Here is a 22,083-nt window from a genome sequence, read left to right as displayed (position 1 = left end):
GTAAAAGACACAGAAAGTATGTGATGAATAAAGGGAGAAATAAGTTATTCAATGGGCAACTATTACCGAGTTAGACAATGATGAGATCATGATGTTTATATTGTTTTGACATCCTACATATGTTGCTGATTGTAAGGTTAATACTATACTATGTCATCGAGCAAGGAACCTAGTCGGTAAACCCTAAGGAACCTAGTCAGTAAACCCTAAGGTTATCGATATCGGTTAATGAAGGCGGAATGTCTACCAAGTAAAGTTTAGTATTTACCGAGTTGCAACCGAGTTATGATAGATCGCATGGGATGGATAAAAGCATTATTTAATGAAGGATGTTGATGAGCTAGAGATGAATAAATGATTGGTATACCACGCATGAGGTTTGTTAAGGATCTATGGCAATGGAAAATCAAGAGGAAGATCTATAGCACAGATTGAACCGCAATAACCTAGCACAAGTTCCTAGGATGGAATACAAGTTCCAAGGCAAGGTAAAATTTTTTCAGATCGAAGGATACATTGAACGTAGTCAAGATTGAAGATCTGATGGCTAAGATTGATCATGGGAAATGTGATCAAGGAGATTCAATGGTTAGCAAATTGTTTATAAATAAGGAATTGTTGATAAACAATGTATGCAAGCAAGTGTAAGCATAAGGGATGCTACATAGTGATTACTAAGCACAGAAGCTTGAAGACCTGTTTGAATAATAGAGTAAGGAGCCTAGCAGAGGGACAAGATAAGTCCTATGACAAGATTGTTTTGAGAAAATAGAATCTGCTTTAGTATTTTAGATGTGAAGTTGTAGATATATTTTTATTACTATTATTTTGTAAGTGATAGAAAATCTCTTAATCGAGTGGACTTAAAAGTCTTATTTGTAAACCCTCTAGCAAGGTAACATTCTAAATGAGTGTTTGAAATCCTTTGACAAGGTCACTTCTAACAAAGTGAAGATCCTAACAAATCTGAGGGAAATCCCTTAACCGGGTCACATCTAACAATGTGTTTGTAATCTTTAACAAGATTTTCTTTTAATCGAGCATACTCTAGAAGAGTATATTTCTTAGTGGGTCTAAAATCTCATAGTGGTTTTTCCCTATTTGGGTTTCCACGTTAAATCTGGTGTTATATGTCTTATGATGATTATGTGTTTATGAGATAGCATGTTTAGCAATTTTTGGTTATATTGTTGAAGTATAAGTTACCAAGGTTGAATTTGTTGATTTTATGGAAGATTAAGTTTGTATGATTCACCCCCCCCCCCTTTCATCTTGTTAGTCTTTGGCATCAGAACTTTACACCAGACTCCAATCATTTTTTAAGTAAAGGTAATAAAGAGGAATCTCTAAACCACATAGGCTCAAAATTCAAGGGAGACTTGTGAAGAGGTCTATCCTCAAGGATGGAGAAGGAGATTGGAAAGTGGTTTGAACCTGGATTGGGAAGAATAGAAGAAAATAATTCAACATTCGAATCAATCCAATTTTCAGATAATAAGAACCTATCTAATCTTTCAGCTATCTCAGAAAACCCCTTCTCATATTAGTCCACATGTAAAAACACCACTCTAATTTTCACAATAAAAGAGACCCAGATCAGACATGAAGGCCCCAAAATCATCCATAATCCTCTTGTTAGGGAGAATACCTCCACTCTTCTCTGCTAATTGAGAAATAGCATTGAAATCTCCCCCCAAAACAACAAAAGATCCCTGTCTCAAAGGGGAGGAGATCCTCCCAAGCTCACTCCACAATTTACATTTGTCTTGAATTCCTGAAGGAACATATATATTAAAAAAGCCAAAACTTTACATTTGAGACCTTACTCTTGACAACAGTTAGAATCCAATTAGCAGCAGAAGCAACAAGTTGTAACTCAACATTATAACTATTCCATAAAAAAGCCAAACCACCTAAGGCCCCATAAGAAGAAATAGAGACATACTTCCACCTTTTCCAAGAAGAAAAAATTACATTAGCAAATTCTAAAGACAACTTAGTTTCCTGAAGCAAAAAAACATCAAACTTAATTAAGTCAATCTAAGAGTTAATTAAGCGTCTCTTGTTAGGGGCATTTAAGCCCCTATCATTCCAAGAAATGATCCTCAATGTCTTCGAGGGGAGGAAGAAGCTCCCCTCTTCCCTTTTTTCATAGAAACTTTATTATCTCCAAAACTACTTTGCAAATTCCTCTTAACAGCCACCGACCTAGTAACCCGGGGGCTAGATACTAATTTATTATTTCTCTTTACTGAGGTCTCATAAATATGACCCAACTTTTTAGATCTTCCCAAAGAGAGAGAATGCTTCCCTAGCTTATCACCAGGAGATACTGACAGAGTTTTTTGAATACCTACACCGATCTCCATTTGTGTCTTGCAGCTTTTCAGAGGTCTCCCTCTACCAGGAGAAGCCACTGAAGATGACAGAACCATATTAGATTGGAAAATTGGTAATTTCTTACTCAAGTTAGGAGACACCATCTCACCTAAAATTTCTTCATAATCCTTAGAAGCTAAAACCTCAAAAGGATTCTTTGAAGCAGATAAAGGAAGAGACTTATTAATATTTCCCAAATCACACTCAATTGAATTAACAACCCGCTCAGTCACATTCTCATCCATTTGGTGATCATGATCATTCAAAAGCTCATTAACCTGAAGAACTACATTAACATCCGAGCTGATGACCGAATCATCTGAAGGCAAAGCATTACCCCTCCTATCTTTATCCTTCACTAAATCTTTTATCTGCTAGATCAGATGTTCCTCATTTGGAGAGCTCATAAATATGCTCGAGGAGGATCCCTTATTAATCATTTTGTTTTCAAATCTATGCCCCAAACTCAGATTATCATTTTTCAAATTTGAAATGTTATCCAGACTTTCTCCAGGTTTATCCTTGCTACTCTTATCAGAAGATTTCACACCAATATTATTCAGAATAGACCTAGGTTGTTCTATGATATTATCATCTAGCTCTAGAAGAGCTCCAAACATAGTCATAGTGTTCAATGTATTCTCACAATCTCTAGGACCAACTTCATTACCCATATCAGAATGATTTATGACTGTTTCTAGATTATTTGATAAAACCTTACCCTTTTTAAAATCCATAAATAGAGGTGCATCCACAATTAAAGGAAACAAAAGGAGATCATTATTCATTTTATCAATTGGTTGCCACCGAATTCCATCATTAGATTTGATAGTACAAGTCTTAGGGCAAACATAATCAGGGCCTATCAAAACAATTTTTACGAGAACCTCCCCATCCACCATATCCGATTTAGAAGTTAAAAAAGTTCCAAACTTATCACCAATCATTTTCAAAACCTCAGGATCCATGAATTCAAATGGAAATTTAGGAAAACCGAACCATACATTTTAGGTTTTGACCAATCTGGCACAAAAAAAGGCTTCCAAGCCGAAACAAAGATCAAATTATTCCCAAACCAATGATATTCTAGATTAAGAACCTCATTCCTAACCAAAGGAGAATCAAATACAATGATGAATGAATTGGTAGACAATAATTGAAAATAACACATTCCTGGCCAACGTTTTTGCATTTTGTGATGCAATTTAGATAGACATGTTTGATTACCCCAAATAACCCCAGAAATTGCTACTGAATGTAAACAACTTGCTTTCTCTTCTATGGATGACCCAGCTAGGTCCAAACAAGGGATAGGAGCTGATACCCGAGATGAAGAACCATCTACCGGATTAAGGCCAATGACATTATCACTTACCTTGTCCCCCTGCTGATGTAACACAGGTGATTCCGTCGGAAAACCCTTATCTGTCTGTTTGAACAATTTTTCCTCTGCGTGTTTCGAAGGGGCTAAGTCCCTAACTCCCTCCTTCTCCACCACCTTCGAAGACTTGACAATCTTAGCATATGATTCTTTACTACCCATCTCTGCAGACCTTTCCAAAAACCATTTCCGAAAATACCTTTGATTTAGATCCTTTCCACTATGTCTGTGAAAATTTTGATTTACAATCTTATCAAAATGACCATGAAACCCTTGCCCAATATGTCTATGAAAACTGTGTACAAAAACCTGGGTTCTTCTATCCTATTCCATAACCCTCCATTTTCTTCTAAAATCCCCGAAAATACTTAGAAATTGGCCTAATAAATGTAGCATTGTCCCTCCGCTCATTCTGTGCCGCCATATCCACCCAATTCCCATTCTTAAAAACCAATTGTGGGACATGTGGCTGGTCATCCCAACCCACATCTACCCATGCACCAACTCCTTTCTTATCACTGGAATGGAGCCTAATTATCTTCTTCATATAGAAGTTTTATTTCAATCATGTTTGTATTCATATCTCTCACTTATACATTGAGACCTTTGTTGAACAAACAACATTTTTATATGGCTTACCAATTGACCTTGGGTATTTTTTATATTGAATCAAGAAATTCTCTTCATGTATTATACAAATGTATGCAAAAAATAGACCAATTTTTTTTCTGATTATACATTTTTGGCATACCCATTGCACACCAAGATGTAGTTGCTAGTTATATTTTATTCTACGCTGTAGAAAATTTACACTATCGTAATGATTTATCTATCTCATCTTATGCTATTGCTTCTCTCACAACACTTGTATCTTCTACACTTTCTTATTCCATATAATAATTTGCTTTCAATTACATCCAAAAAGCATGTGAAATTATTCCAACGTTGGGAAAAATCTCAATATTATGCACTGCCGACAATATAAATTATTAATCAAGGTACCCCACTTAGTCTAAAAATGTAAATTTTCTACGTGCTTTAATTTCACGAACTGGATAAATTAATGGGGTGCACAATTGAAATTATCCCTCCCTTCCAAAAGTTTTGATCAATTTTCCAAAAAAGTGGTCCTTCCTACTCTGTGTAAATTAAGCATTAAATCACTTTTTGAACATATACTATATTAAAAAATATTTAGTAGATTCATAGTAGACTGAGCATAAAAGTTTTTAAAATAATCCCACCGATGTATGAGTGTTGTTTGGCATGGATGCACCGAAAAACAGGTCAAATTTTTTTTTTTCCACGTAAGACGCCATTTACTTAATAGAATTTCAAAATTTTCATTATGAAAGTGACTAGTGTGGAAAAATCAACCTAGTTATAAGTAGGTTTTAAATTTGAATGAATGTAGTAAATATTTTCATTAATATGTAGAAACAAATATAATATCTATCATAAATTAATAGAAACATATTTAAAATTAACATATATATAATATCTGAAATGGTTTGAATTATTTTTGTACATGATGATAAACATAAATTCTTAAGTTCTTAAATTGAAAAGGGCTTGTTTAAGAATTCGAGGTTCTCTAGTGAAAAATGGTCTATTCAATATTTAGGAAAGACACTAAATTCATTAATTACCACTTTTCAGCATGGACAGAATTTGAAAATGTTATTTTGTATTTGACTATTGAAAATTGTGGTGTTTTAGTATAGTGTAGAGAGATGAAGAACTTTGTGAAAGCTCTCTACATTTTGTACTATGATTATATTGTTATTAACATTGACAAAATTATCCCCAATAAATAATATTCTAATCCTAAGATAATATATTCACAATGTTAATGAAAATGATCTCATTCAATATTTTTAAACAATATAAAATTTAAAAATAAAAATGACTTTTAAACACAAAAAATATTCCTTCTAGGATCCACGCTGAGCTACAACGCAAATATTGGGCAATCTATGAGATGTAAATCACTAATGGATACCTCAATGTTGAGCATGCTTGATTTTTTCTTGAGAAGTCCCTAATTGGAAAATTCTTGGGAATAAGTCTTTTGTGTGCAACTATTGAGGAATTGATCAGGGAAAATTGGGGTATTGATTTGGTGCTACCACTTTTATCTAAAAGCAGTTCTTTGTGATAGTTTTCTAATTTTCAAAGGAAAGGCATAAGCTCTTGAAATGTAGACTATGGATTAATAAGGGGTCCTATCTATTTTTGCATAAATGGTCACCGAATTTTAGTCCTACAAATTGCAACCCCTCAAATGGCTTGGTACTGCAAATATGCTATTCACGTGTGCCTAAAACATCATATCTTACTTTCAAAGTATCCAATATTGCTTTAGGACCAACATTACTGACTGTTCATGGTTCTTTTGTTGTTGGCTTTGCATGATGCTATAATAACTTAACATTTTTTAATTTTTTTGTATTGCATATAAGGAAATAAATGCTATTACAAAAGGAGTGACCGGAATGTCTACTTGGACCACAGGCCCAAATTTACAAAACTGTAAACAGATTGTCTACTGAGATATATACATGGAAAAATACAATTTAGAACATAAAACTATAATGTTTTATACAAAAAACCACTATTCTCAAAGCTGTCAGTCGATTATCAACACAAAATCTGCTCCTGCGATGCATCTACCCACGTAGTCCATCCCCTAGGGCCCTCCATCCACACAACTTGCTTTCCGTCAAGTAGTTCTATGAGCAGCAGCATCTAATCTTTAAAAGGATCTCTAGCTTTGGCAACCTCTGCTCCCAGGGCCTCCAGTGCTAGGTCTATATCCTGCTTCCCTCTGATTGCATGCTTCCATTTATATCCATTCTCCATCTCGTGGAGATACATCCTTGCATTTCCATCCTTTATGAACTGGAAGAATTTGTTCTTTTCAATATTCATCGTCATTGATACCTGCAAGAGAATTCAGTGAAGGGTGCGTCCACAAAAAGACTCAGTAAGGGCCCTACCTATGCCCTGAAATTTATCCTCATTACTGATTTTCCAAATGTACCATAAAATCTCAGAAGTAGGAACATACCAGAATAGGTTAGTGTCTTTTTTCAAACCCTTAATATACCCAATTATAACATCGAGCACAATAAATTGATTAGGAATAGCAATACCAAATAGTAACCAGATTTCTCTAGCAATGCTACATTAAAAAAAAATATGTCTAACTGATTTAGGAACTCTGCAAATATTGCAAATATCACAGCTGCTATGTTCTTTTCTAAGGGTAACCTGTTAATAATCATAAGCCATTTAAAACACTTTTCTTTGGGAACAACAGGGCTACACCATAGTCTTGTAAAAACCTTCTACCATTGTTTAACTGAAAAATCTGCAAACCATAATTTATTAACCTAAAAAATTATTGCTTCATCATATGTTAGTGTCTTATATATAAATCTAGCTTTAATATTAGATACAGAGATGGTATTATTCCACAAAAGTTCCTTACAGCAATCAATATCATTCTTGCACTTTTTGGGCAAGTAGAGTTTCTCACAAGCTTTTTCCAACATGTTATAAGTTTGTTTATGGGAGACTTGAAGGTTAAATCTAACTCGGAGGGTATCCCAGTCAAGTAGCCTGTCATCCTTAATAATTTCTTTAAAACAGCAAATGCCTTTTGCCACCCATGCTTTAGCAGAGCACCCTTGCGTAAGTGCCAATTGTTTGGAGGAGTGCAAGAGGTTCCACCTAATGGATCTACCTCCATGGACTAGCTCATTGTTGCTGACTCTAGTATTGCTAATGAAGGGCTTAATACTCTCCCAAGCCTTCCAGATAGACTTGAAGACATTCGAGCCCTGTACTGAGACTGCAAAGTCTCCAACCACAAGGTCACAAAAAGGTAGGGATTTCCAAGATTTGGCCTTTTTGGTACAACCCTCAATATGTTATTCCTAATTAGAACCTTTCAAGGTTCATTACCATCTAATGCCTAGAATATCCATTTTGTTGCAAGAGCAATCCCTTGGATTCTCAAGTTTTTTAGTCCTAGCTCTCCTAGAATCTTATCCTTATGATAGCATTCCCATTTCATAGAATGCATCCTTTTGTTACCTTTTCCATCAGACCAAAGGAAGTCCTTAATGGTTTTTTGTATCTCTAGGATCTGTTCGTTGGGGAACATCCATACTGAGGAGTAGTAGATGTTGTATGAGGAGAGAATTTTTTGACACACTTGCACTCTCCCAGTGAGTGAGAGATACCTATTATCCCATTTGTTAAGCTTTTTGTCTATCTTGCTTCTAACCCAATGCCACATCTCTTTGAGGGATGAAGATATGGCAAACGAAATTCCAAGGTATCTGACTATTTTATTGGGCCCTCCCCATTGGATCCCAAACCGTTGTAGCCACTCAGGAGGCCGGTCCTCCCACCCAAGCATGGTAGATTTTCTCTGAGAGATTTTAGCCCCTGATATTTCTCCTAGGAATTTGATTTTTCCTTCCAGGGCCTTCATATTCTGTTTACTGATTTCTATAAAGAGTACTATGTCATCAGCAAATTGAGCATTGATCAGTTCCTCACCATTCAGAAGTTTGATCCCCTAAACATTAGGAGAGATGGTAGAGTCCCTTAGAATGTAAAACAGAGCATCAGCTGCAATAACAAAGAGAGAAAGGCCTAGGGGCAGCCCTACCTAATAGATCTGCCTAGAGTAATATTCTATGACAGGGAACTGTTAACTTCCACCTGGGCTGAAGAATCTTTGAGGAGAACCATCACCCATTTGTAAAATTCTGTAGGAAAGCCAAATGTTTCTAACATCATCAGAATGAATCCCCATTCTACCCTATCATATGCTTTCTCGAAGTCTAGGAGAAACATGACCGCATTCTGTCCTGAAGTCTTCACCCATTCCATGGCTTCCCAATTGGTAATTAGATTTTCAAGGATACATCTTCCTTTGATAAAGCCTGTTTGCATGGAGCAAATGAACTTAGGAAGTAAATTCTCCAATCTCATCGCAAGAGTCTTAGCCAATATTTTGTAGGATACATTAAGAAGTGTTATCGGTCTCCAGTTCTTGATAAGACACTTGTCTCAATCTTTGGTAAGTAATTTTATAATCCCACTGTTGATTCGTTCCCCTAAGGAACCAGTATCTAAAGCCTCAGAGTAAAGCTCATACAAGTCTTGACAAACCTAATCGTCATTAGCTTTGTATAACTCTATCGTTAGACCATCTAGGCCCGAAGATTTATCATTATTCAGACTTTTAATGGCACCTTTTAGTTCTTTCATAGTGATGGGCCCCCTTAATGCCTATGCATCCTCCACTGAAATCTTGGAGGGGATAATCCTTCTGCATTTTTCTCTTTCCTCCTAGGAGTTAGTGAAGTCTTCAGATGTGAAGAGACCTTTGTAGAATTGAGAGAATGCTTCCTTGATATCCTCCAGATCCTTTATTTCTTTGTTCTCTATCCAAATCCTATCAATTTGTTCTCTACACTATTTTTGCTTCAGCATATTGAAGAAGAACTTAGATCCTTTATCCCCAAATTGCATCCAATGAGCTCGAGCCTTGATCATGGCCCCTCTGGTCTTAGTCTTTTGATGATTCCTGAGGTTATCCCTAGCCAAGGCTACTTTTTGAGAAATTTCAACATTGCAAGGATTGTCTTGGATCTCCACCTCGCATAAGTGAAGGTTACCAGATAGTGTTCTCTCTTTCCACCTATAATCCTTAGCTTTCTTTTGTCCTATGGTTTGTAGCAATACCTACCAACTATTGACATTCTGATTCCATCTATCCACACTAGAGTTCAACTTTCTATTACTCTTGTTAAACAACCTAACAATCTTTACTGCACTCAACACATCTGTGTCTTTTAAAAGATTGGAGTTTAGAAAGAATTTATCTTTAGCAATTCCTTGTCCCTTAGAGGAGTCTCTGAGCCTAATCTGTGAAATGATAGGATGGTGGTCTCATAGTGTGGTTGGATAAACTATCACTGGATTGCCATTCTTGCTAAGGTCAAAGGAGAAGTGCTCTCTTTTAACATAGAATTTGTCTAGCCTACAATAGATCCTATGTTTTCCTCTCTAATAGTTGCACCAAGTGTACTGAATTTTGGTGTTTTCCTTCTTATTGTAGAACAGGGGGTCAAAAAGTTTCTTTTGGCTTTTCATTCTCTCCCAATGTAATTTCTCCATTCCTTTCCATTCCATAGGGATACCTCCACTTTTATCTTCACGAGTTTCAATCATATTAAAGTCACCCCCAACAATCCAAGGAATATCCGACAATGCAGCGATCCAACCCCACATTTTAGTTCTCTCTCTGTAGTCATTGGAGGCATAGACAGAATAAATTCCAAATCTGATTCCATTGTACTCTAAGGCAACCTAGACCGCTGTATTACACAATGAGCATCCTTTGTTCACTATGTGCTCCTTCCATTTGGGGTTAATAAGTATTCCAACACCTCCTCTACCTCTATCATGCTTTGAGAAAACCTTAATAGAGTCTTTCCATTAAAATTCTAGGTTGACTTCCAAGGTAAACTTGACAGCCTTGAGTTCTTGAAACATAATAATGTTTGCATTCTTATGTTGATTGACAAACTTTCTGACAATCTGCTTCCTGTCTAGAGATTCCAGACCCCTAATGTTCCAAGAGATGCACTTCATCTTAACATGGTATATTATTTCTATTCTTTGGATGCCTTAAACTTGTTAAAGCATCTTGGGAGATCTTTCTTCTCCTCATTATTCCTTCTATTATTAGAACCCCTGTATTTGGATCCTAGAAGTCTACCTCTTCTTCTTCTAGGAAGTGCCTCAGAGTTTTCATTAACCGTTGTCCATTCTCCTTCTTCTCCTGTGCACTCCTCAACTTGATCCTCATCCTCAACCCCAGATGCCTTCCTATTGTCCCCCTGATTAGGGATCTCCAGGGTCTCAGAGCAAGGATCAAATGCCTTCAACCTATCAGGAGGGTCTAAATTAACTACATCACTAGATAGGGAATTAGCTTCACTAGCCTTAGGGTCAGCAACAATGACCTCAATCACATAGGAATCCTCTAATTCAACAAACTTCTTCGGGGGAATGACACAGATCATGTCAGGGGTGGGTTCAGCAAGGGAGGAAGGATCTGTCTCGAAGACATTTGGTGAGTCAACCTCAAAGAGGACTTTTGGTGAGTCAATGTCAAAGGAGACATCTATGTCTACCGAACTTATATGGGGAGCTTTATTCATCACCCCAAACTGGCTCGCTCCCCTACTCAGCTCACCATTCACACCATCTCCATCTTTAGGATTCTGATTTCCAGGGTTATTTAAACTAGAGGTTAAGTTTGAGAATTTCATCTCTGGGGGGACCTCATGCACATCGTCATCCATAGGCGATATTAAGTTGCTATCCATAGTCATTTTGTTAATCGCATAATTTGAATTATTAGGTAAATTTGCCCTAATTTTTTCCAGGGCTAACTGTTGAGCATTTTTCCTCCTTTTCTTAGGGTTTTTCCCCACAATCTGAAAATCATCATGCGAATTTTCATTCATCTATTTTAGAGAATCTGAAATCGCAGAATGAGGGGTGGGGACAACTCCAAAATTACCCGCATTGAAGATTTTATCAAGAACCTGGGGTTTAGAATTTTCTCAAGTTAAAAGATTATTAATTTTTTTACTAATGGCATTAAGGTTTTCCATGTTCGGGATGTCCTTCGCATGAACAGGTTGCAGGTTATTGGATTGACTTCGGGGTCTATCCGAACCCTTGAACTTGTTAATAATTGGGCAATTCTTATGAATATGCCCCTGTTTCCTGCAGAGAAAGCACACATTCACCCCTCCAAGGATTTCATTAGGGCATGTAACAACTTCGGATTCTAGGTTAATGTTTACCGTTTTGGGGAAATCACATCCAGGGTTGATTGAAATCAAAACCCTAGCATCCAGATGCAAAATTAGCAAGGACGAATTATCCACTTGAATAGCCTTTCCTATCGGTTCAACAATTTGAGGTATAAATCTTCACAACAAGGGAGGCACATCTCGAATTAAAACCCATCTAGGGCACGAGAGTGCAAGTATTTTCCCATTAACCACTTCTGGCGACCATTCGAGGGCACGAAATGTACATTTTCCGACAGACCAATATTGTTTATTAAGAACCTCTTTTTGCATTTTATGATCCTTAAAAAAAATGACAAACAACCCTTTTTGAATGAGCCTACAAAATGAGACCAAATAAACTATTTTAATATTCCAAACATTTCTAATCCAATCATCCATAAATTTATGCGTGGGACATTTATCCACATCTACAGTTGCAAAGAAAATTGTTGTATCTTTAAGCCTATTCTTTTCCACATTAATTTCTTTACACATTAAATCATTACGGAAAATGGAGATGAAATCCCGAGCAGAGTGAGGGTCCTTACCTTCTCCATAGGGGCTACCATTAAAGTTTTTAACAAACCTTGCACGTTTGTCAATGGAGAGAGAGGAGAGAGTAACCGCATCTTTGAACGTCTTGGTTTTAAATGATGCTTCTTCACTGGGTTTTTCGGTGCCTTTAGAAGAGCTCTCCATTGAATAGCATTTACTACTCGCACAAAGAAAAGCAAGGCGACGATGGAGAAGGACGCTAGGAGTATAACCTGCACACAAACCAAGGTATTCACTTACCTACGTGGAGGAGAACTAGTGTACTCCCCCATGCCAGTGCCTACGGCCCTACAACCCAAAGTCCAAACCCTAGGTCCAGTCAGAGTTGCAGAGCAAGCGTCCATACTCTTAGTGTCTATCCTTCATCACTTAACATTTGTTGCTACAAGAAAGGTGTGAATATGTGATAATGATTCTGTGTTTCTCAAAAAATTCAAATATGGGTATGCGATTCTTATTTAATCACATATGACTGAAACCAAGTTCCACCAAGTACAACCATTTTGTAGATTTTGAGGTGTTCATTTGAACAAAACCCTATTTTTCTTTATATTTACAAACCAATTCCTCGTACTTTTCTCAATCCAAAATTTAATTGAAAATCATATTTTATTTATTTAAATATCACTCACACATACATTTTTTATTCCAATTATTATTTTGACTCAATTATCTTAAAATATTTACACCTAAAAAACTATTTTATATTAATATATAATTTTTTTAATTTTAATATATCTTATTTAAAATAATAAATTTATTTTAGACTTACAAATAAAATAATCATAATTGTTTTTCCCACTCAAGTACACCCCACCCAGCCATGCTTCACTCAACTACTAGCTTCTTTCCATAGTGAGGAATATATTTGGAAAACATATGATTAATCTTTTACCTTTTGAATACTTTATAGTTAAACGGTCAAAAGTAACCTCTTTCCATTTTAAAACAAACAATCCTCCTTAAGAATAATAAGTCGAGAGCTCAAAACATTTTAACATTTCGCTAGAAAACCGTTTAATCATTAGCCAGATCGATTCCCGTTTCATTTGATTGTGCTTCAACTTATACATCAAACAGTGAGCAATGGACAATAGATGGATAAATATAAGTCAAGACAGATGCAAATTAATATTTTTATGCTGGCCGACATTACAAAGTTCCTAAAGAGTGCCATTTATTCACTAAAGACACACTGTTCTTGATTACCTGCACTACGTAGAAATTGTGGAATACTAGCCGCAACTCACAATATTTTTATCTCCCTTCAAAGACCCCCAATAATGTAGAATATTAGTTTTCCTCATAACTATCATTCCTGATGTACGCTGTCAAGCTTTACGTAGACCAAATACTTCCGACCTTCATTTGATAACTTTGTTCACTAGAGAACAATGAATTATTACAACGATAAACAGCATCTGAATGAAAGATATGTATATGATACTTAATTCAGCTTCCTACAATTTGTTCGGATTTCTCCACTGGTACCAGTGAGAGGGCTTATGTTACCCATTTTTACCATGGCGGCTGCAAAATCACTGAAGAAAGTTGTTTGGTCGTTAGCATAGATAGTAACCTGAGAGTCAGCAGATCCATTATTAAAAAGCTCCTGGTCGGAGTGGAGAAGGCCTTGCTGGTTTATCAGATTTGTGTATAGTCGATGCCAAAGGTAGTGGGAGTTTGCACATCTAAGGGTGACAGACTGTCGTTTCCGTCACTAAAAGGGCAGTTAGCTTGCACAGAAGTGGCGTATGTGCTGTTGATGTTGGTTTCATTGTAGATGTGGGTTCTGAAACTAGTACACCGTGCTTGACCAATTGTATGAGCACCTGACCATCATAACACACTCAACGTCATTCAACATATATAAATATTTAGGGAAGAATATGAAATTTTCCTTGCAATTTTTAGAACTACCTGAAAGGGCAATCATGTCCTCCGTAGAAAGACCCTTGGCACTAAAATTTAAGATAAGATTGTTGAGGCTCGATGTGGGAGGCGGAAGGTCGTTGTTTGCACCGCTTTGGTTCGCAGTTAACGAGTCTCTCCTCCCCAACGGTACTGTCCATGATGGTCCTCCCAACTGCCAGTTTCAAACAGCATTCTTTCCTATTAAATCCTCCCATATTGATAATTCCAATACAAATACAGAGTACGCTTTACTCTTCTCTTGTTATCTGTTCTGATAATGCATCACAGCATTTTATTCGCAACCAAAAAAAATCTACAATAATCTAGTCTCGAAGAAAGTGAAATATAATGTTCATTAAGAGAAGAGTAGTTACCGCTACAACAGAATCACGAGCAGCAAGGGCGACAATGTCTGCACAAGACACAACTCCACTGCAGATTGCTTCGACTTGGGATTTGATGGTGTCGATCACATCGAATCCTCTAACAGAATTGATGTTTGGCACAGCGGTTTTTTCTGAGATTATGTTCGACGAGTTATCCAGCAGTATCGATCCGTCGCAGCCCTGCAAAACCAAATTAGCAATTGAAAATGGTTTCGACTAAAGTTAAATTTAGAGAGACTAAATGAAGTAAAAGTGAGCGTGCCCTTGGAGAGTTGAAGATGTTACGTTAACGAAACAGTCGTGGAAGTGAAGACGGAGTAAAGAGGCGGCCATTCTTGATTCATTGGCGACTGCAGCTTGCACCGCAGCTTGGACGATAAATTTGGACACGTAGTATCGTAAAAGGTCGAATCGAGCTGCCCCTTCACTTTACTCGAACACAACAAAATACATGCAATACATGCAATCAGGCTACGTGCCGTCATCATCGCTTGCTCTGCAGCAAAAGAAATATACTCGACAAATTAAACTGATTAGTCGAGAATGAAGAGCTTGGAGAAGTCTTGGTTTCTTATAGTCGCTGAGGAGCATCACACCTGATTTTTGCTGAGATCGTCATTGATGACGATTGATATTAACCTGGGACCCTGTGCCTCCAATGCGTTTGACAAATGTAACTTAATTCCACATGTGGTGGCCCACACGTCTGGACAGCCGCCCAAACTTATGGACTGTGGAATTATGTTCATATATTAAGTCCTGGTTGTAATAATGAAAAACCCATAAGAGTACTTGTTCAGAAAGCATAGACAGGTGGAACGGCTCGTTATTTCCACCAGTGAGTGTACGCCAGCCTACCAAAGTGTGAGTATGAAAGATAAAATTTTCCTTCTTTGTTTGGACGTTTCGGCATGTTGTACTGAGCTTAGTACTTTAAATCTGTAGTAATATGCCGAACTTAGCGGCCCGAATGTTAAGGAGGACGCTGAGAGGAAGAACGTTGGGGGGTTTAGTCTAAATTCCTCAATGAGCTACTGAAATTTACTAGAGAGGCTCAAATAAAAGGTTACGGGTTATCCAGCTGCCTAAAACACGATGCAGCTAAATTGGCTTCAAAAAGTTCATGTTATTAATTTTTTTGAAAAATGAAAGTCACAACTTGTTCTATTGATCACGATCAAGGATCTGTAATTTTTGACTCACATGAAAATTATGCAGAAATCATACTTTTTGGTGACTTTTTGGAGCCAGTTTAGCTACAACCCTAAAACAAAACTTATTTGAAGGAGAACATTTATGAAATTCATTATAAAGGTTCAAATACAGGCAGTTGCCACTTAGCCATCTAAAATGCAATTCATATGAAAGAGATTACTTAACTTTCTTTTGAAAACTCTCTTTCATATGGGTTGCGTGATAGCTAGTTGGATAGTCAATGCGTCAAATAGACACATTGTCACACATAACTTACTAACTGTCAAAAGAAAAACTGTTTACACTTTCAAATTCATAAGTTGTTTCAGTCTCATGGATGTTATTAAAAATCTTTCATTTCATTCAATTTGCTGATATCACTTTCATGGTCAACTAACTTTGTCGATTGCATGTGCACGTATAAAACATGAATTTTGCTTGATGTTGTTTTAACTAAAGCAATCTAACGTGTAGATTTATTTTGAAAGCAATGTATATTACAAGCATACTAATTTATTTTAAAGGGATACATCTTAATTCTTTTTTTAGTATTATAAAAGGGTAACAATACATATTTCTTAAAAAGGGTAGGTGGTAAAAGGACTCATCATCAACCTTTAAATGAGATATAGACTTAAATAAATACAAGAAGAATAAAAACAAGGGCCATGTCCACACAATGTTAAGAAACTAGTGTAGCCCTAGTAGAGGGGGGGTTTTGACCATCAAGCTTTTCCATAGACAATTGTAGGGACAACATCATCTATGGGCTCTTAGGGACTACCTTCTAGTTGAGAGAAAACTAAGGAGATGTCTAGTTCTAAGTAAGGAATCTTGCCAAAGCCAAGCTACCTAGTATGTTACTCACATGAGCACATAGAGGATTTTTGAGAGGATTATGACCAAGATTCACGAGCCATACTATGTCTAGATTCTTGAGGCTAAGAGCCATGTGATTGGGACCCTTTGTCATGTCTTGAAGATTGGATGCAACCATGCATATACCCTTAAGAAGGAGAGAGATTGGGGTGGACTTTGGTAGCAATGGAAGGAGTATTACCCAATTAATCTAGTAGCTTTGAAGGGGAACAACTTCAAATGCAATTTTTTGACCTTTCACTTGAATTTGTATAAGATCATTATAATAAATTATACCAAGTTAGTGTACATAGAAAAGTGTTCATCTATATAACAACCAATAAAAATAGATGCATTTTTATCTTTAAAAATATCTAAGAGAAGTCCAACCTTGAAAAAATGACAAATTTGGGTATACATGAAAGAAAGATAAGGTTTGTGTGCTAGGAAAACAATATGCCAAGAAAATAAAGCAAGGAAAAAAGGCCTTAAAAAATCATGCATCTAATGCCAAACTTCTTGAGTTTTACAACATAACCAAGAGGTATTTTCAATTCTTAAATCATCGACAAAATGGACAATGAGTATTAAGAACCTCAAATGGGACTAAATGAGCACCAATAGGGAGACCTTGATATAGAATATAATAGGAAACATGAGCCAATTTAGGTTCAATAACCAACCAAACAGACATGAAATGGTACTTCCATCTAAAAATAGAGGATTGAAACTATTAATGATAGTTTAGCTAATTAATCATAGGTGGATGAAATGAAAGCCACACATAACCTTTACAAGAAGTCTAATTGTGAGAGGGTATATCAAGATACCATTTCCAACCCTTCTACCATCGTTCAAACAATCTCACTCCATTTTTATGAGTCATCTAGGGAGGGATGGCATTGACAATAGCATAAAAAGTTTCTCAATCATGATTAACAAGACTCTATATCATTTTGAACTTTATCAAAGAGAGAAAATTCATAGTCATGTAATGAATGAATTCTAACTAACTCCCTAATGTCTCTTTTAAAGAACATCACAATATGAATAATGAAACATTTTTTATAAGATGATCTTGATAAGAAAGAACATGTGACAGTAAATTGAATGATGGTTGATCGTTTCTATGTGATTGTTAGGCACATACAAACATAGATAGATTTTCTACAATAAAATTAGATCTCTCTTAAAATATTATAAATTCATAAGGAATTCAATATCCCAATGATTTGATTATTAAGCTTTGACTTACTAGGTTTACTTAGGGTTCATTGTACAAGTTATTGTTCTCAAAATGGACTTATGCAAATAAATCTTTGTAATCTAGAGCTTTAAATAAAAATATGTCTTTAAGTTCTATAGATTCACAAAATAATGACTAGTTTTTAACAAGGTCCACCATTTTTTAGGTGAATTTGCAAGCCTAGTCAATAAGTTTGAGAAATTCTTTGGAAAATATCATCTCAACTCTTAACTTGGTGTGCAAATTTTCTATGATTCTGACAAAGAATTTAGGAATTCTATGAGAATTTAGTTGAACTTTGTCTACTTATACAAATTTGCATAAAATTTCTCTAAATACTCTTAACTCTCTTAAAGATACTTAAGTTTTAGAAATTAAAATTTAGATTTCTTAGGGTGTTTTAAGAAATAGTAAAAGTTCAAAGGGAGAAAAGAGGAAGGGTTACAAAGATTTATATTTTTAGCTATTAAACATGCAAATTTTAAAAAATTAAATAAATCAAGACATTAAGTATTAGTATTTCACTAGATTTGTTCACAACTATATGCATAACAATTCAAATCTTCTACAAGAATTGGTTGACATAGAAAATGTTTCAAATACACCCAATTATTAGAATAATAGTTTTATGTTTAATATACAACTAACCCCAAGGATCCAACCACTCCACATCATGCCTTACATGTTGCATCCCTCTTCTTAATAAATAATTTTACTACACTATGTTGCATAATAGAGATGTGATGTGATGTGATGTGATGTTTATTATGAAACCTAAATGTGAAAAGTGGTTTAAATATTTTATTGGAATAAATGTTTTCTAATGAGAAATATGAGAACTAATTCTTTTCTTTTATGAAACTTGAATGAAAATAAGTTTTCAACTATCTAAACTCATTTGTTCAAATGGATGCAAGAAATTATATCACCCTCTGAGAAGGAAGGGAGAGCACCATCAGGGAGAGAGGTTCATAAATGTGAAGAGCTCAAATTTCCATCAATGACATGTTATAGCTTGTGAGATAAGTAACATATATCGGTTTTGTTGTCATTGTTCCCCTGGAGTCATTAGGGTTGAGTTGTTGTTGGGCATTAGGACCTAGTTTGGACTAGATGGCCTTGTTAGGGTCAACTAGCTTGTGCTTCTAATCCTTAATGTTTAATTTACATTATCAACATGAGCTTAACATTTAATTTGGTAGAAGTCAAGGGATTAAGCTTGATGGTGTATAATGCTTAACCAATTTAATTAATTCAACATTAACAATAAATCTATAAATATGTATGAATATGAATGATGTAAGTATACATGAATATGTATATAACTAAACATATGGACATGTATACATATATAGATATGTATATATAAGCAATTTATATGCATATATGTATCATCTGTATTTGGCAATTTAACTAATTCAATTTAAAAACTAGTCAAAGAATGTGGATACGACTAACAAAGTTGAGTATCATTGAACCATATTTTCAACCATCTTTTATGACCTTGTTTCATTTATAATGGCAATAGTACCTTGTTTTGGGGGAAACTACTCCAATCTTTGAAAATAATTAAAATGGCTAATATAGGTAGGCCATCATTGCTCACTAAGTGTAATATTAAATATTGAGCCATGCCATATTATTGGTATAATATGAGATTAATTTCCATCATAGAGAAATGAAGGATATTGCTGGCCAATTCCTTGAAGTTCTAGAATTAAAATGAAATAAAATTAAAATGGTAATTGAGGCAATTAGTTATAATCCTTTCTTGATTTTAGAATTGAATATTATTATTTGGGTTTCATTCTTTTTAGGGAAAAAGCAATTCTATGAAATCATTATGACAATAGCAAGTGCTAGGTATATAAGTTGATAGTAGTTGCAGTAATAGAGGGAAATCAAAAGCTTAATCCTAGTGAGTACACAGTGCAAACAACTCTCCACACTCTGCAAATATCAAAGGAATCTCTCCGCATGATACATATCCATTTAATTCTTACTTTTCAAAGCTACTTGTGCATATGTATTTTGTAGCAACTATCTTCTATATGATGAAGTTCTATTATTTGTACATTCTAGAAAAGAATACTAGTTTGTTTGAGATAATATGAATTGAGTTGGTAAACTTTATACCAATACAATGATTCTACAATAGAATCATTCTTATATCTTTATGTATAACACGGTATTTGTATTTGAACTTGTGCTATTTGAATATTATTGATTTATTTTTTTGCAAGATTATGATGCACTCTCATCTGCACATAATATCAGGAATACAATTCCTTAATAATTGCAGCTAAGATACCTTCTATCTCAATCTTATTAGAAATGATAATTAGAAGCTCTGTGTAGTTAATTTAATACTTAACAAAACTTATTTTACCATTTGGTAAACTTTATTGAACATGAAAAGTAGAGGACTATGGGAAACATAGAATTAAGTGTAGGGATGTTTAAATAAGGGTGTGGTGGAGACACATGCACATATGTAACACGTTAGAAATCACTACTCACAAATATATTAAATACGAAGTTTACTTAATGTGAATCAAATCATGATGGTACTCTCTGTTGGGATCAAGGAACACTAAGAGGGGGGTGGGGGGAGGGGGAGGTGAATGAGTGTTCTGCAATTTTTAACTTTATTTAACATTTCACTCAACCACTTAATGCATGTGAACAAAATTAAGATGCAAGAACATAAAGAAAACAACCACAATAGCATAATACCAAGATTTTTGTACATGGAAACCCAGTTAAGGGAAAAACCATGATGGGGATAAACCCACAATATAAATATACTCTGCTGATATATAGAAATATTATAATAGGGAATGCACATGCATTTAGACACACATCCTAGAGCTCACTACTAAAAAAGTTAGGCTCGCCGCCTTTAGAATAATTACAAAAGATCACAGAAGTACTTGAACTAAAAAGTAGCATCTACAAATGCCTGATAATAGATCCGATTAAGTACAACAATCAAACTTTCCACACTTATCTCACTCTACTTTGTTCTACTGTTCTCTCATGAATTAGGAGCATAGGTCTTAGACCCACTCATGTAAACCTGTGGACAATTCTTCTCCAACACTTCTCCATCAGTTTCGCACAATGATCAATCACACGAGTCGGCCATACTACCTGTTCAACCCAAAAACCTTTACACCGGATCTCCTAATTTGCACATTAATTTTCATCAGAGGCTAAAGTCATGGAATAAGGTATTATAGACATCTATCAAGCTTCCCTTAGCTCCACGACACAAAATATTCAATTGAAATGAAATATCAATCAAATTACTATACTCTATTGGACACTTTGTTCTAACTTACTAAACAACTAAATCTTCACTCTGACTTCTGGTATAAGCAAATCAATTATTGTGGATGGGAATTCTGACTTGAGTTGCTAGCAATGACAACATATGATGACTCGAGGAGCATCTCTTGCAAACAATCTCCCGCTTTGGCATTGATGGCAACACTTAGTGAAAAATTCAACTAAGTGTCGAAATCAATACCAGCATACGAATACACTGCAAAATGGAAAATCTCAAAATTCAAGAACTCCCCCTGAGATGAATACAACATTTTTCACTTCCCTACACTCCCACTTTGACATCAATGGCAAATGTAAGAATCCCCATGCCAAAAATTTGCACAAAAAATCTATATACATATGTACACATATACCTTTATACAAACTTAGAGATATTTGAAAAAGTGCTCTTCAATGATCTCAAGTGACTATCTCAACCTTTCTTAAGGCACTCCAAAATTGAGATTAGGCCCGTGAAAAGATATGCTTTCATTTTTGCAAACTGTAGACCTGCAGGATCATCTGTGGCAATAGCATCTTGAGCTTCCTTCAATGCACTAAGAATGGTGTCTAACTTGGGAGTGATGAAGCTTCAAAGCTCACCAACTCTACCAATGATCTTCTCCTTTCCATAACTCAAATTATTGATCTTTTGAAGCAATGATATAAATTGAGTTTCTTGATTGGCTACCAAGACTGACAAAGGATCAAATGACTAAGATATACCTGCCAGTAGCTTCTCATTCTACATAATTTATTTCTCAATGTCTACAACATACTTAGAAAATGATAAACCAGACTTGTAGACATTTCTATCTTCTAATAAGGCATCTTCAATACTTTTTACACATGTGTCTAACAAGATTCTATCATTAGCAATCATTTTTTACAGCTCATCAAATCTCTTAGCATCAAACTCGTTTTGGACCTTAATCTATGTTGACT

General features: G+C 35.4%; 1 pseudogene; it reads right to left on the bottom strand.

The window, feature by feature from the left end:
- Positions 1 to 13,657: 13,657 nt before the first annotated feature.
- Positions 13,658 to 19,441, bottom strand: LOC131037456 (peroxidase 4-like; annotated as a pseudogene).
- Positions 19,442 to 22,083: the final 2,642 nt, after the last annotated feature.

This window comes from Cryptomeria japonica, chromosome 3, assembly GCF_030272615.1.
Source record: "Cryptomeria japonica chromosome 3, Sugi_1.0, whole genome shotgun sequence".
NCBI lineage: Eukaryota > Viridiplantae > Streptophyta > Pinopsida > Cupressales > Cupressaceae > Cryptomeria > Cryptomeria japonica.
The sequence above is the reverse complement of the archived record's forward strand: the minus strand, read 5'-3'. Positions and strand labels throughout refer to the sequence as shown.